This window comes from Helianthus annuus, chromosome 15 (genome assembly GCF_002127325.2).
Source record: "Helianthus annuus cultivar XRQ/B chromosome 15, HanXRQr2.0-SUNRISE, whole genome shotgun sequence".
In the NCBI taxonomy this organism is placed as follows: domain Eukaryota; kingdom Viridiplantae; phylum Streptophyta; class Magnoliopsida; order Asterales; family Asteraceae; genus Helianthus; species Helianthus annuus.
In genome coordinates, this window is record NC_035447.2 from 35,576,213 (window position 1) to 35,593,350 (window position 17,138).

Below are 17,138 nucleotides of genomic sequence, written 5' to 3' on the forward strand. Positions count from 1 at the left end.
TTAAGAAAAATCTCGTCCTCGAGATTTACTGGAATAGGTAAGGATACTTTCGCTTCATTTCTGATTCCAGCTCCCAAGTGTATTCTGGTCCTCTTTTTGAATCCCATTTGACTTTGACTAGCACTAGTCGTTTGTGCTTAAGAAATTTGATCTTTCTATCTTCTATCTGTAGTGGTTTCTCCACAAATTTCAGCTTTTCATTTACCTCTACATCTTGGAGAGGTACTACCAGGGATTCGTCGGATAAACATTTCTTGAGATTGGATACATGAAATACGTCATGTACTCCAGCTAATTCTTCTGGTAGTTGTAAACGATAAGCAACTGGTCCTATTCGTTGGATTACTGGAAATGGTCCTACGTATCTTGGACTCAGCTTTCCTTTCTTACCAAATCGTACCACTCCTATCCATGGAGAAACTTTTAAAAGTACTTTGTCTCCGACTTGGAACTCGAGCGGCTTGCGGCGATTGTCTGCATAGCTTTTCTGGCGATCTCCAGCTGTCTTCAGTCTTTCCTTGATTTGAGTTATCTTGTCAGTGGTTTCTTGCACAATTTCAGGACCTGATAATTGACTTTCTCCTATTTCTGCCCAACAAACTGGAGTTCTGCACTTGCGTCCATACAGCGCTTCGAATGGAGCAGCTTCGATACTTGAGTGATAACTATTATTATAGGAGAATTCAATTAAAGGTAAGTGGTTATCCCAATTACCACTGAAATCAATTACACATGCTCGGAGCATGTCTTCCATGGTTTGTATCGTCCTTTCACTTTGTCCGTCTGTTTGAGGATGATATGCAGTACTTAAATTTAGTCGGGTTCCCATTGCTTCCTGGAAACTAGTCCAGAAATGGGAAGTGAAACGCCTATCCCTATCCGATACGATGGAGAGTGGGACTCCGTGTAAGGATACTACTTCATCTACATACAATTTGGCTAACCTTTCTATGCTAAAGGTTTCCTTCATCGGTAGAAAATGAGCTGATTTGGTTAATCGATCCACAATTACCCAAATCGCATCATTACTTTTTCTGGTTTTCGGTAACTTAGTAACAAAATCCATTGTTATGAGTTCCCATTTCCATACCGGCATTTCTAATTGTTGTAGTAGTCCTGAAGGTTTCTGATGTTCTGCTTTTACTTGTGAACAAGTAAGACACTTAGATACATATTTAGCTATATCCTTTTTCATTCCTATCCACCAAAAATTATTCCTTAAATCTTGGTACATCTTATTGTTACCTGGTGCATGGTATACCTAGATTTATGGGCTTCCTCTAGAATCTTATTCCTTAAATCTCCCTGCTTAGGTACCCAAATTCTTTTCTGGTGGAATCTCCAAATTCCATCATTTCCTTGCTCTAGTTCTTTTATATAACCTTTCATTCCTTCAGCATCGTCCTTGATTACTGTTTCCTGAACTTTCTTCAATTGTTCCATTAAATCTAATTGTAGATTTAAGCTAAGCATACGAACTCGTCGTTGCTTCTCATGATACTTACGACTTAAGGCGTCTGCAACTACGTTTGCCTTTCCCTCGTGATATTGAATATCACAGTCGTAATCGCTTAGGATTTCCATCCATCTTCTTTGCCTCATGTTTAACTCTTTTTGCCCAAATATGTACCTTAGACTTTTATGATTTGTATAAACAGTAAATTTACTTCCATACAGATAATGTCTCCAAATCTTAAGGGTAAAAATTATGGCTCCTAATTCTAAATCATGAGTCGTATAATTTTCTTCGTGTTTCTTTAATTGCCTGGAGGCATACACAATTACCCTCTTGCGTTGCATCAACACACATCCGAATCCTAATTTTGAAGCATCACAATATACTTCAAAATCTTCAGTTCCTTCTGGCAAGGCTAAAATTGGAGCATTTGTCAACCTTTGCTTTAAAATCTTAAAAGCTTCTTCTTGTTTAGGTCCCCATTCAAACTTAATTGCTTTACAGGTTAGCTTAGTTAAGGGTACAGCTATCTTAGAAAAATCCTTAATAAATCGTCTATAGTATCCAGCTAAGCCTAGAAAACTTCTAATTTCCATAGCCGTTTGCGGGACCTTCCATTTGGTGATTGCTTCTATTTTAGCAGGATCTACGTAAATTCCTTCGTGATTCACCATGTGACCTAAAAATAGCACTTCTTGCAGCCAGAATTCACACTTCGAAAATTTGGCGTAAAGCTTTTTCTTTCTTAACAAAGTTAAGAGTGCGTGTAGGTGCTCACAATGTTCTTCCTGACTTTTGGAATAAATAAGTATATCGTCAATGAAGACAATTACGAATTTATCCAAGTATGGTTTACAAATCCGATTCATCATGTCCATGAATGCTGCAGGAGCATTTGTTAGTCCGAAGGGCATAACTGTAAACTCATAATGACCATACCTAGTTCTGAAAGCAGTTTTAGGTATGTCTTCCTCTTGTACTTTCAACTGATGATATCCGGAGCGTAAGTCTATCTTAGAAAAATACCTAGCTCCCTGGAGTTGATCAAAAAGGTCATCAATCCTAGGTAATGGGTATCGATTCTTAATTGTAACCTTATTCCGTTCCCTATAATCACTACACATCCGCATCGATCCGTCTTTCTTTTTCACAAACAACACTGGAGCTCCCCATGGAGAGGAACTTGGTTGTATAAATCCCTTGCTTAATAATTCATTTAACTGCTTTTTCAATTCTAGCATTTCAGTGGGTGCTAATCGATAAGGTGCCTTGGCTATTGGTGTAGTACCAGGAATTAGATGAATTCTAAACTCTACTTCCCTGTCGGGTGGTAACCCGGGTAATTCTTCTGGAAAGACATCTGGGTATTCTGAGACTACAGGGATGTCTTGAAGTTCCTTATTTTTAGTGTTAATGATTACGGAAATCATATACACTACTTCTTGTTTTCTTGAATAACTAGCCAATTTCATTACTGAAATGAATTTTAGTGGCTTTCGAGGTTTATCTCCTATGATTAAAATTACTTCTCCTGTGGGGTACGAATTTCTACGGAATTCTTATCACAAAGGATTCGAGCATGGTTGGCTATTAACCAATCCATTCCTAACACTACATCGAATCCGGCTAATTTCATAGGTAATAGGTTTGCAGAGAACTTATGACCTAAAAGTTCTATTTTTCCTTCTTGCAAAACCTTATTTATGTTAACAGAATTCCCATCTGCCGTTTCGACTGTAAAAATCTGCCTAAGGGTGGTTAAGGGTAAATTAAGAGCTTGGCAAAATGAAGTATTAATAAAACTTTGGTTTGCACCAGAGTCGAATAGTACTTTTGCATAAACATCGTGAACTAAAAACGTACCAGCTATGACGTCAGGAATTAGTTCGGCTTCCTGAGTAGTCAATTGAAAGGCTCTTGCATTCTTCTTGGTAGCTTCGTCAGCTGGCTTGCCTTTGTTGTCTGCTGTTTTAACCAATTTAGGACATTCTGTTTTGAAATGCCATGCTTCTCCACAGTTAAAGCAGACTATGGTTTTCTTTCTGCAGTTTTCTTCACTATGTCCTACAGATTTGCAAAAATTGCAGATTGCATTGCATCTTCCAAAATGTTTCCTTTTGCAATTTATGCAGAATGGCGGGGTTGAAGATTGCCCTGTTCATCTTCTTTTGAAGCTGTTATTATTACCCGTACGAAATCCTTGGGTAATTTTCTGAGCCAATTCCTTCTTCCTGTTTTCATCTCTTGTGCGTACCAGTTCATCAGTTAGGGTGTTAGCTAATTCCACAGCATCGTCAATAGTGCGTGGTCTCGCAGCTTTAACGATGTTACGGATTTTGCCAATTAACCCTCAAATATAACGGGAAATAAGCACCGGTTCTGGCGAAGCCAGGGTTGGTACCACTCTCGCATATTCAAAGAATGTCGTAGTATACCCTCGACAATCTACGCCTACCATACGATGGCTCAGGAACTTATTTGCCATTTGTTCCTTTTCATACTCGGGACAGAATTTTCTTTCCATTAACTGCTTAAATTCTTCCCAATTCATGGCATAAGCCCCATTTCTTCCTTTAGCTTGAAGTACCGTATTACACCATTCTAGCGCCCCTTCTTTAAACAAATTTGACGCATACATGACCTGATCGTTCATGTCACATTCGCTTATTGCAATTACTGCTTCGGTTTTCTCTAACCAACCCAGTGCTGTAGTTGCTCCTTCGTTGCCTACAAATTCAGTGGGTTTACAAGCAAGAAATTCTTTGTAAGTGCAACCAGGTGTTGCAACTTTCATTTTCTTAGGAAGTGGGGCCTGCTGTGGATTATTATCGTCATGATTGCCGCCTCCATTTATGCTGTTACTGCCGTTATCTTCCGGAGTATGTTTACTAGGAATGATTTGTTGGGGTTCAGCAGGTTTTTGAGTAGCAGCCATGATTGCTGGAATAGCATTGGCTATCCCTTGAGCAACAATGTTCTCGATATCTTGCCTAGTCATATACTGATTTTCCTGATTTTGCTCAGATTGGTTTACTTCATTAACTAGTTCATTAGCGTTTTCCATCTGGTAATTATTATAAGTGTAAATTATTAATATCAATAATTGGTATAACAAATAATTACACATATACACATAAAATTTTACAACAAATATATATATAGCCAAAATTGTCGATTTCTCGACTTTCAGTTTTATAGATTATATAGGCATCCTTACACATTGTTTATATTACAACGTTTTATTTCTATTTTACAGTGTTATATGTTTGTTACTACTTGTTATTATACAACCACAGCTTCGTAACCCACTATTTCTTTGTCAACTGGCATGTCAGTAGCGATGCTCCCTTTCGTCGTATTTCCAGGAAATTTGTTCTCCTATTTCCCGGATCCTATTCCCTGTACCTATCAGTTCTTCACCAAACTGGCGGAGTTCGGCTAAGTTTTCGTTGCTCATTGGCGGATTGGGGATAGGTTCTGGATCAAACTGAGGGAGAAAGGTATAAGGACTATTGATTATGTTTTGGAACTGACAGTCGTTCGTCCACCAATCTTCCATTTCTCCTAAAGATTGGGTGTGGATTAGAGGGTCTGGAATAGCTGGTTCTAAATTTACAGGGAGTTGGGTTTTGGCAGGATAAGGGTAGAAATTGTTGTTGATTGGTCTAACGACATCACAACTTGCCAGTAGGCGATCTATTTTTTCCTGAAATGTTATTTCTTCAGTTTGTTTAGAGCTTTCTCCAATTTCTATTCCCTTTAGCTTAAAATTTTCCCTGATGTCTATCCCTACTGGCCTAGAACTCTCTCCAGTCTCGATCCTTTTTCCTTTATCCACAGGGTTTTCTATCTTTGGAAGTTTCCTAGTTACTGGCTTTCTCCTACGTACTTTCCTCCATCCTACATATCTTCTTCTTTTAGGCTTTGCTTTCTCCGGAAGTGGAGCTTGGAATTCCATAAGTTCTTCTACATCAGCAAAGTAACTAGTAAAGTCGTTGGAGACTTCGATTGGTACTGGATAGAGATTGAGATTCTGAAATGCTTCAGATAGCTCACTCATGCTGTTTAGCATATATGCAAAATGTACAAAAATGCTAAGTTAAAATCTTATAAGGAAATTTTAAATAAACATTCCGTTTATTGCATATCGAAAGACTAATTTTACAAAGGATAACGGGAAATTTAAAACACACTAGGATTTATTTATTTATTTACGAAGTAGTGTTTTTCTGGATAGAGATGCTAATACTAGATCAGGCTTATTGGTAGTTTAGAGGTTTGCATTCTCTGCTACAGTAGCTAACATATAAAGATCTGCCCATTTTTCATCTAATTTGTCTTCCCAAGGTGGATTATTGCCTATTTCCTGGATTTTTGGATTAAACCTCACTTTCTTGTATTGGGGTTTCTGACTTTTCCTAATAATCGAATATCTTTTCTCTGGAGTAAGAGGATTCTCATATTGTGCTTTACGGACAAAGATTCCCTCTTCCAGATTTGCTGGGTATTTTGAGGAAGAGGTTCCTTTTTCTTTAGGTGCAGTATCTAATTTGTGATAGATAGCAGAAAGTCTTTGTTTACCCATACTGTAACTAACAAATAACTAGGTAATAAAACACATAATCACAGAATGGCAATTTAAGTATTCCTAAAATAATTTAATAGACTTAAATCAGTGGCAAGCTTGTATCAGTCTCTGATACCACCTTTTTCCTGTCACGGCCGTTGGCCCCGGTTTGACCCGGTCCAGAGTCGCGAGGCAGGAAATCCCGTGGTATTTAATTTAAGCGACAGCGGAAGTCTTTTAGAACAGGATCCTTAAATATTAAAACTGCCTGTAGGGATAAAACCTTGTAATTTACAATAAGGTGATTTCACTGGGAAATCTTTTATTTTACAAAACATGTTTCTTTATTTACATTGAGCCACTTCTCTAAGCTTGTAGTGCTTCACAGCACTTTTTCTTGGATCACAACAGATCACCTGAAACATGTTTGAAAAAGGTTTTGTCAGCGGGGAAATACTGAGTAAATCATTCAATTTACTGAAATCGACACATTTTGTTATAATTTACAGTATTAAGAGCGATTACAATGTTTCTGATATCAAACCAACTACCCACGGTATTTGTCACTCGACCCATTGGCCCTCTCATTGTCCAATGGTGTCTGTGACTATGGTCATATCACCCCTTGGCTGCCCCAATGGTGAAGATTAACAAGTAATGTATACAAAACCCCACATACCGGCTGTAATTTGGTGATTACAAAGACTTAATCCCTGTAATTATAACTTTTGAAAATAAATTTGGAGTATTGTAAAACAGTTGATAAAAAGAGAATGACTCACATTGCAGATTTAACGAGCAGTGTATAAGCCTACTGATTAGCCTTGTTTAACTTAATTTTAAATAACAATGCACACAAACTGGGTTAGTAACTAATACAGCATTTACGACAATTCACGAGATTAAACCCTCACAACGATTGACAAAGTGCGATACTTAAATATTTAGCGGATTCACAACGAATGACAGAGTATAGCCCGAGTTCGGGCATCACTCAAACATCCTGTCGAAATCACGATGAATAACAAAGTATAAACCCAATTTGAGCAGCACTCAAATAATCGTTGGATAGTTTCAATCGATCGGACGCTGAATCGTAATAGCGATCGAGTTATTACCCTGTTTTGCGGCAGCGATTCGTGCTATGTGTGTGTTTAGGACTGTTTCTGCTATATCTCAGCATCTATTTTGAGTTTTAACGTCGTTCAAGTGCCAAAATTCGATTGCTAAACCCCTCTATTTATACACAAAATTTGACCCCCCTCGCGTGACGCGAGGGGTACTCCCTTGGGCGTCGCGTGGCGCGAGGGGTCACCCTACTCCACAGGGTAGCCACGCCCCCAACTGGCCTATCTGAGTTGACAGTTTCAACAAATTCTAATTCTATAGCGAGTTATTTAGATAATCATCAGCTAGGGTTTACCCCCCCCCCCCCCCCCCCCCCGAGTTTTAGGGGCCCTGATCTTGATTCTGATTGTTCTGAAAATTTTAGGGTTTATGAAGAATTACTTGGGTTTCTCAATTAGGGTTTCCTTATTAGATAATTAACATAATAAGTAATGTTTTTAGTGAGAGTTGTTACAATGATCAAAATGAATGTGGTATTTGACTAGGTGACAATTAAGTGATGATCATGATACATAATCATGTTTATGATTTCAACTGTCAATTATAGATAGCAGGTAGGAACATGTCAAATGCCAAAGTCATTAGTAGAATCATATGTTGGATCACATGTAAATCAGGGTTGGTCATCATACACATTAATCATTAATGTTAGGATTGTAACATCCGCCAAAAACGGACCTCCAAAACCCGATCCGTTTTCATATTCTATGTAGTTTTATTTAATGTTCAAGCAATAAAATGTTTCGGATTGTATGTTTTAATCATACTTGTTATTATATCTGGTGATTTATAGTCTTATATGTCTCATCCCAACCGATGTCGGAATCATCGGAATGTGGCATGATGTGAATAGGTTGCTCGAGAGAATCCATAACGACTAATTATGACGATATTTAAAAGGTTCAATTTCCCATACAATCAAACAAATATCCTCACATAAGTTAAAATGAAATTCAGTAGTTTCTCAAGCAACAAAACAGGATGCAACAAAATTTAGGTGGGTTTCTAGAATCCTAGATCCATTTCCAACAGTAATCATCAACCTGTCACATATGTTAAAACAAAAGTCAATACAATAATGTAAAGGTGAGTACACAAGTTTTGCATAAGTATAGTAATAAAGCGTTTACGCATAACCAGCATGCAACACGTAAAGGGGTGAATCAAGTAAGCTACCGACAACGATACAAGCTAACGAACATGACTGCGAGGTAGAGTATGCACGATACGTGTTCACCGTAGTGAGCACGTAAAGTAAGTAAACTTTAACAACCCCTGAATAAACAGGTGCTGAGTCCAAACTATAGTACTATCTTTGCTAAGGGTGGTAGGGCAAGTCATCACTGTGTAAACATAGCAAATAACCATTCAACTATTCACGTATAACATGCGAGAGCGGTTAGCGTTTTAAAAGAGTTTAAGCGTTGTGTGCGTTGTGTTTTGATAGAGAACGTATGTAACACCCCAAAAGTGCGTTAAGCGAAAAAGGGTTCGAGTATACTCACAGTGCGTGCTTAACAGTTAAACACGGTCTGGATGGAGTGGAGGAAGCGTCGGATCAGCCTGCGTACGGGAACAGAAGTGCATAAGTCTTCCAAAGTGCTGAAACGGTTGAGTCGAAGTGTCGTGTGGGAAAACAGAACCTTTGTACGAAGGGGTGCCTTCGTACGAAGGCAGTGCCTTCGTAAGAAGCCAGTGCTTTCGTACCATTGGCTTGTTCCCGTGTCCAAAATTGAGTGAATTGCGCGTCTCTCTTCGGGAAATCGAGTGTTCATCCCTCCACAAGTGGGAACATGGGCTGGGTTGTACGAAGGGTGTCTTCGTACGAAGGCAGTACCTTCGTACGAAGCCAGTGCCTCGTACGAAGCCGGGGCCTCGTACGACGCCGAGGCCTCGTACGAAGCCGGGGCTTCGTACAAGCCAGCCTGGCTCGCACATGTGGTTGTTTTTGCGTTCGGAGCTGCGTTCTCGCCTTAATCGGATGTGTTTTCGAGTCCTTTTCATGACGGTTTCGACACCACTTCGTCCCACTATCCTGTGAACGAAACATATGTCGGTTTTGGTCCGTTTTAGTGTAAAAATCGAGTTAAAAAAGGTTTTTCCTTGGATTAAACACTTGGTGAGTACGAGATATTCAGATCTCTAACTTGAGAAGCCAAAGCTAAGCCCAATACACTCGTTTAAGTGAAAGTCCATAGCAAAATCAGAAGTTTTGATGAAAAAGATAATGGTTTTCATAAAATAGAGAGGTTTTTAGATGAAATAGGAGATAAACTCGTGAAAAATCGTTGTTGAAATTGTTGTGATACTTGTAAAAATAATGGATCTTACTTAGAATGCAGAGAGAAAGCAAGTAGGAGGTATTCTTGAGAGAATGGCAGCAAGTTGTGAAAGAAGAAGTGAGTTGGTTATTTATAGAGTGGAGCTGCAGGTTCTGTACAAAGCGGTTGCCAGTGCCTTCATACGAAGGTGGTGTCTTTGTACGAGGGGACCTGTTTCGTGCTAGAAATTCCCGTTTCGTGTGTCGGGTGTTCGTTTAGTGCGTTTGGTTGCGTTAGTTAGTTCGAGTACTTTAAGTATTTTAGCGAGGTATCAAGTGTTGTGTTGCATTGCGTTTTAGCGTGGTAAATCTAGTCGAGCGATAAGTCGAGCCGCTCACTCACGCCATTGAGCGTTTTAAGCGAATGCCAACACATATAACATATTTAGCATTTAAACACACAAACAACATAAATAAATTCGCGTTTGCGTTGCGATGAACGTTTAAGTAATAAGCGTTTAAATGCGATAAATAAGTGATATAAAATGCGTTTAAAAATATAGTTAACCCATGGTAATCATCAAATCTCGGAGTACAAGAGTTTACAAAACAAAACAACGATAAAATAGGAACAACCGAAGGTCAGGTTGTTACATTATACATGTTCTATACAAGTTTCTAAATTCATTTCCATGTATTTTGAAACAACCATCCATATCTCAATTTCTAAGACTTAGGTTCTTCCTTAAGTTGATTAAAAACTTTGGAGACTTCGTGAACACACCTAACACTCAAATCCTGACCTACTTATCATCCAAACTTCATTATATACATGTCAAAACTAAGATATGGCATTATGTTTTGGAGAGTTTAGATGCAAATGATAACAAGTAAGAAGCTCTACATGTTGCATTCTTGCGGATGACTTTCTTGCCAACTTTTCTCCATCCTTGGGCTATCAATCCGAACCATTCAAAACTCCAAGATTTACTTGGTATACTTAGGAGCAAGTAGGTTCAAATGGTGCATAAAACCGAGCCCAAGCATAGCGGGAATCACAAACACAAGTTTGAGAATGTAACCCTCGACCCACATCAAGATCCAAGGTTTAAACCTAATTCTCGACACCATAAATGGTGGATTACTCTTTTCCATATGATAGTACTCTGAAAGTAGTGAACGTAGGCGAAAAGCGTGCGCGAAACGGAGTTATAACGAAGCGGGAATCACGAAAACAAGTTTGGTGTTTATTGCTGATTTGGTGGTTCCACAAGTGCAATACCCCTTTGGGTGTTGTGCATAGTAGTTTTTTTTTCTCTCGATGAGGAGATGTTACCCTTCAAGCTCTTCTCGTTTTGTCAAGCTTCTTTGAGGTAATTTTCTTTTCCTTTTAATTATTCATTCATTTATCGCTTTCTTAGTTTAAATAGTTTAGTATAGGTTCTTAGTTAAGGAGCGGTAGGCTCGTTTAGGTAGCCTTGCTAAGGCTAGCCCTTAGAACGCCTAGCATTACTAAGGCTCGTCCTTTGGATGACCTAGCTTTGCAAAGACACGTCCTTAGGACGTATAGCCTTGCTTAGGCTTGCCTTTAGGCTTGGCGTAGCCTTGTAGAGGCTCGTTAGGCCCAACGAGTCCAAGAGTTTTATCTTCATCTACATGCCAAAGACTAAATCCAAGAGACGAAACCCCAAGTTTGGGGTGTTTCAACCAAACGATGTGCTCGTCCAGTCCAACCCATATATGACTTTTAGACTTGTTTTCGGTAGTTTTAGATTAGTTGTTGGCTTGTTTATAATGGGTTTTGTTTGCTTCAAAATGTTTGAAACTAGGTTTAACTTGCTTAGACAGATTGTTTACATGTTCATGCCAGGTTGGTTGAAGTTCAGTTGCTTTTTGCGCTTTGCTTCACTCACGGCGCATAAGTTGTGCCTTTAACTACAAGGACAGTATTGAATACGATTTTACAATTAGATATAAATGTTAAAATGGAATATTTAACTCCCCCAAACCGGTGAATTTTCATCCATGTGAAGAAACCTTCGTCTAGATTGATTTTTTTCGAATCTAATATCTTCTTTTAAGAGGAAATTAGGATAGATGGATGATTTGACTTGATTAGTTTTCCTTTTTCACTGAAGCAAGTCAATGATTTGAGATTAAAGAATTGAAGATAAGAAATTAGTTGAGAAAGTTAAAATGCATTATTAGTAATCAAAGCAGTTGGTGGAGGAATTAAGTCTAGAACAATGTTAAACAGGGATTTAAAAGCAAGAATTGGTTAAAAATGATTAAAAAAAAGGAACATCATGAAAAAGGTGGAAATAATTCCAGCTAACGGCTATATAAATCACATTTTGAAAATTGCTTGAAATAATAACATCACACATGTAATCATGACACAAGATGTAAGATACAAGTAAACATTTGTAAATTGCTTGAAAAAAAAAGTTTCATCTCATGTTATTTTCTATAATAAATATATAGGAAGAGCGGAGAGGTTTTAAATTTAAATGTATTTCTTCGAATAACCACAAATTTTATATACTATCCCACCAACGACTAGAAATGGTTAGACAGGTAAACCAAAAAATTACATGAATAGGAGCTGGGTTTTCAATCACTCGGTCCAAGCTACTTTAAACTTACACTTCCTACTTACAACAACAACAACAAAGATAGACTCTTGTCTGACAAAAATAATATCATCTCTAAACCTTCAAATGAACTACTGTATTAAAGATATGATCGCTTTAACCAGCTCTTTCATTCTTGAGCTTTGATATCTTAAACGCATCTAATCAAGCATATAACTCCAATGGAGATTTAAATGTTAATAATTAAAAAAAAAAAAAGAAAAGTAAATTACTTTATATCTAGTAGAATATATTTCAATTGATGGTTAGATGCCTCCTATGTATCTTTCGGTCTATAAGTAATTATATATCGTTCTCTCATCTTGTGTGTACACTTACTAAATGCTAAAAGGTGATTACTTTAGTTCCGGACTATTATTAATTAAACCTTCAAGGTTGCCTTAGTGATAAGTGTCCTTTAAGAAATGTCTCATAAATATTATAACTTAAAATGTTGGATTTGTTCATTTTGATTTATTGTTTTTTCTTATTATAAGAGAAAGTATTGATGGGATTTCTTTGTAATGTGTGTTTTACAAAATAACGTATGCATGATGAAACACTTCAATAATCTTTTAATACTGTCGTCTTTGTTGTGTCATAAATTATTATATTAAACTGACTATCACATTTCAACCTTATTTGCTACAATAATGGTGAGCTTTTAATGAAAATCTATAAATTTAATGATCCACCAAATGGCTTTATAACTTGAGTACTTGACTTAATGCTATATAGTAACTAAGTTGACCAACGCTTATATTCATGAGCATTAATAAGTAAATTATATAAAAAAAATAATCTAATTAATTTGATAGATTACAATACCAGGGTCGTAAGTTTTACAAATGTAATTAGAAATAATAGTGGTTCTAACAAATAGAAATAATGAATCAACTAAACTAATGAATCTTCAAGAAATGTATACGCTCCCAGGTCTTGACCGGTGTCGATAGGTAATCCATGAAGAGCAAGGTTATATGGTATATAAATGTAGGCAAAAGATCAAATACAAATAATCTTAACATACTAAACATACAAATTGAAGGAAAACCCAAAAAGACAAGGTGACATTTTTGTAATTACCACCAACTATCAAAGTTACACCCAAAAATACCTAAAAAAACACAAATTTTTTTTAACATTTTTTATTAAAAAATCGCTACATTTCGTTAGCAAAAAAAAAAATTTTTTTTTTTGGCTGCTACTAAAAGTAGCGATTTTTTAATAAAAAATGTTAAAAAAATAAAATAAAATAATTTGTGTGTTTTTTTTATTTTTTTAGGTTTTTTGGGGGGTTTAGTTTTTAGCATTTTAGCTTGGGTGGGGGGGGGGGTGGTGGTTAGGTTTTTTTTAGGTTTTTGGGGGTGGGGGGTGGGGGGGAGGTTAGGTTTTTTGGGGGGTGTGGGGGGGGGGTTAGTTTTTTTTTAGGTTTTTGGGGGGTGGGGGGGGGGGGAGGGTAGGTTTTTTTTTTTTTTTGGGGGGGGGGGGGGTTAGGTTTTTTTTAGGTTTTTTTTTGGGGGGGGGGGGTGGGGGGGGGTTAGGTTTTTTTAGGTTTTTGGGGGGTGGGGGGGGTTAGGTTTTTTTTGGGGGTGGGGGAGTGGTTAGGTTTTTTTAGGTATATTTGTAGAGTAACTTTGATAGTTATTGATAATTACAAAAATGCCACCTTGTCTTTTTTAGTTTTCCTTCAATTTGTATGTTTAGTATGTTAAGATTAGTCCATGGCTTTATAGCCTAGTGGCATCTTGGTGGTGGGATAAGACTTTAAGACCAATAGGTCTTGGGTTCGATTCCCACAAGGGGGGTTTTCCCATATTTATTGGGTTTCCTCCTGAATTGGTGTATAGGCATTATGCCTAGTGGAGATGGATATGATCGGGTGGTTCCGCTGGTGGCACGATGATACTCCAGTGGTCCGTCAGTGATCCAAATTTGCCGTTCAAAAAAAAAGTATGTTAAGATTATTTGTACAAGAACTTTACCCTATAAATGTAATTAAAGATTGTTAAGAAAAAGATAAGTTATCATCTCAGCTGCGAACAATCATCCAAAATACAACGATAATATAAGATACTTAAAAAAGAATAAGTAAAATGCTTACAAATATGAAACCCTCGTCACTTCAATTTAAAAATGAAACCTTTTATATCTGCATCCCTGAGCTTTCATTTTTGTTACCATTTTCATTCAATTGGCAAATTTAGTTAGAATTTTCTGTTAACTTCTCCCCTTTTATCGGTTTCCTCATTTAAATGAAGGGTATAATCGTCATTATATGCCATAATATATTTTACATAAATGAGGAAAATGACCAAAAAAAAAGAAGAAGTTAACAAAAAATTATAACCCAATTTATTAATTGGATGAAAATGTCAACAAAATTGAAACTTTAGGGATCCAAATACAAAGGTTTCTTTTTTTGGACTCAAATGATAAAAGTAGCATAAACTCATGAACCGTTTTAACATTTTACTCAAAAAGAAATAATAACCAAGTATCCAACCACCATGAATCCATACATTGCCTATATGAAGGTTCAAACAATAAGTCTCAAATGTGTGCAACAAAACATTTTATGTTTGTTGGCATTTAGACTATTATCTATCTACAATTTCGAGTCCATTATCACGATTCTATCCACGATATTTATATAGTTTTACATCAATTCCACGAATACATCAAGCCCACACCAACTATGATCGATATGTGATTAAAGTTCATGGGTTTATATTGAATTTGACCAACAACTTTCTCTTAGTTTATCGATATATTATTAAGTAATAAATTATTAAATATGTTTGTTTTGTTTATACATAGTAGTTTCCTTAATATATTGGTTAATCTCTGAAATAGTAAAATATATATTTTATTAAACAATTGAAGGGGTATGGTCCCAAAAAGCCGCGCAGACCTTTCAGGTCGCGCACTGGACCACACTCCTTATTCAGCAAGCTGATCAATCTTAGACTCGCGCAGGTTGCTTAATCAAAGACTGACCTCGCGCGAGGTCCAAAACAGGGAGAACATCAATTTCAGCACTTAGCATTCTGAATAAGAGCCTTCAGCACATACAACCCTGCGCGGGCTAGTTACGTGCTCAGCAAGGGTCGCGCAGGAGTTAGAGCGCAAGGCCACTTCAGAAAGTACACAAGGTACAAGTGGCAGAAGAAAGAGCCAATCAGCATCCACCAGGCTGTGCTCTATCGTGCTCCACGATCGCCTGACGTGCAGGAGACAATAAGTACACAAGGACGCTTACGTGGCACCAATCAGGGGCGGCGACACCTGCCCCATGATCTCCACTTACCTGCTGATGGCAGAGGGACAACAAAGCCGGCAACAGAGACAAGTGGCTCCAATCATGGTGTGTCAACACCGGAGATCTTCTAGAAAGCACTAACGGTCGATACCAGTGAGACAAGAAGGATATTCCTTGTTTGTCGCCTTCCGGCCCAAGGCCCATCAACCCATCTTTTCTTACACTTCTCCGGCTATAAATAGAGACCTCCATGCACAGGTTAAACATTCTGCTCTCTTCACTCCCACTCTTAACACACACTTATTTTCTCAAAGCAGATACTTATTCTCACGCCGGAGTCTGGTTAAGAGGGAAACCCCCATATTCCCCTCTTAACGAGCTAACGGTGTTCTGTTTTGTAGGAAGATCGGATCATTACGGAGCTCAGGAAAGTTAGAGAAGATTAACCCTCATTTTTGAAACATAAACCAAACTAATTAACTCTAAAATTAGTTCCGTGTTTCTTCATTGGCGCCCACCGATTTTTACAATCACTTTCATCTTCTTTTTTCTGAGTTTTTGTTGTTCTCTTGATCGACACGAACTCCAATATAGGATTGGGGGAGGACAATCACAATGTCCAAGTCCAACCTGTCGATAAGATAGGCGAAATCGAATTAACAAACACTGGGGGACCCCGCGCGAGCATCACTCGCATCACTCCAACGGGAACCCCAGGAAGTAATGTCGTTGGTCCTTCAAACCCAGCTCCAAACCCGAACATTTTGGCGCTACTAGGGCTACCAGAAGGTAAAACTTTAGCTTCCTGGTACGCCAAGCAAATTGCTACCATTAATGTTGCGTATCAGTTTTTGAGCGCACAACAAGCAGTCTTGCAAGCAGAACCATCTTTGGTTACCCCTCCGGATCCAAGTCAGGGGGCGCGCCAGACACCCTCGCAGCAAAACATTCAAGGAAGAATCAACAGACCTCCTCACCTGAGAAGACCAAGCGTACATGACACGCGCGACACACGAGGGGAGACAGAGGGTTATTACGACCACCCGTCAAATGTGCAAAGGGGTCCAGTTCATAGCCGGCCCGGGCCGCGCAACATAAAACAACGAATGGGACAACACGGATCCGGATGATTATACTTGGCAAGAGGACGAAGGTTCCTCATTTTTCAATCGTTTGCAGAAAAATCATGAATCTTACAAGCCAAGGCAGCGCATCGCATACAACGAGTACGCAGAACGAGATTTCAACCTCGCCTATAGACCAGCTGAAGCTGCAGAACATTCGAAGTTCATTCCAAAGATTGCTCTAGCCCCGCTATCAAAAGAAAAATTACCTCCAACAGTGGGAAAGTTCAATGGTCTAACTGACCCTGATGATCATGTTCGAGTGTTTACAAGCGTTGGTGTTATGGGAGGATGGAACATGCCAATGTGGTGCCATCTGTTTATCCAGACCTTTACAGGGGCTGCTCGCGCCTGGTTCGACAGCCTTCCGCCTGTAAAGATCACGTCATGGGTCGACTTTAGAACCCAATTTGTAAATCATTTCAGCCAGCAAAGACGTTATCAGCGCGACACGGCTGAGGTAACAGACATTTGGCGCAAAGACAACGAAGGGCTAGAAGATTTAATAACCCGCTTCAACAAGGAGTGTTTAGAGATTGGTGGTGTGAATGAACAATTGATGCGCGCTCACTTCAAGAAAGCCATTCGATGTGATAGTCTCATCAGGACGATCACAGGAAAAGACGGTATACCCAAGAAATGGGACAAACTAATGGAGGCCGCGAAGATACTAGCGCAAACCAAAGAGTCATTGGCCGGTACCAAGAA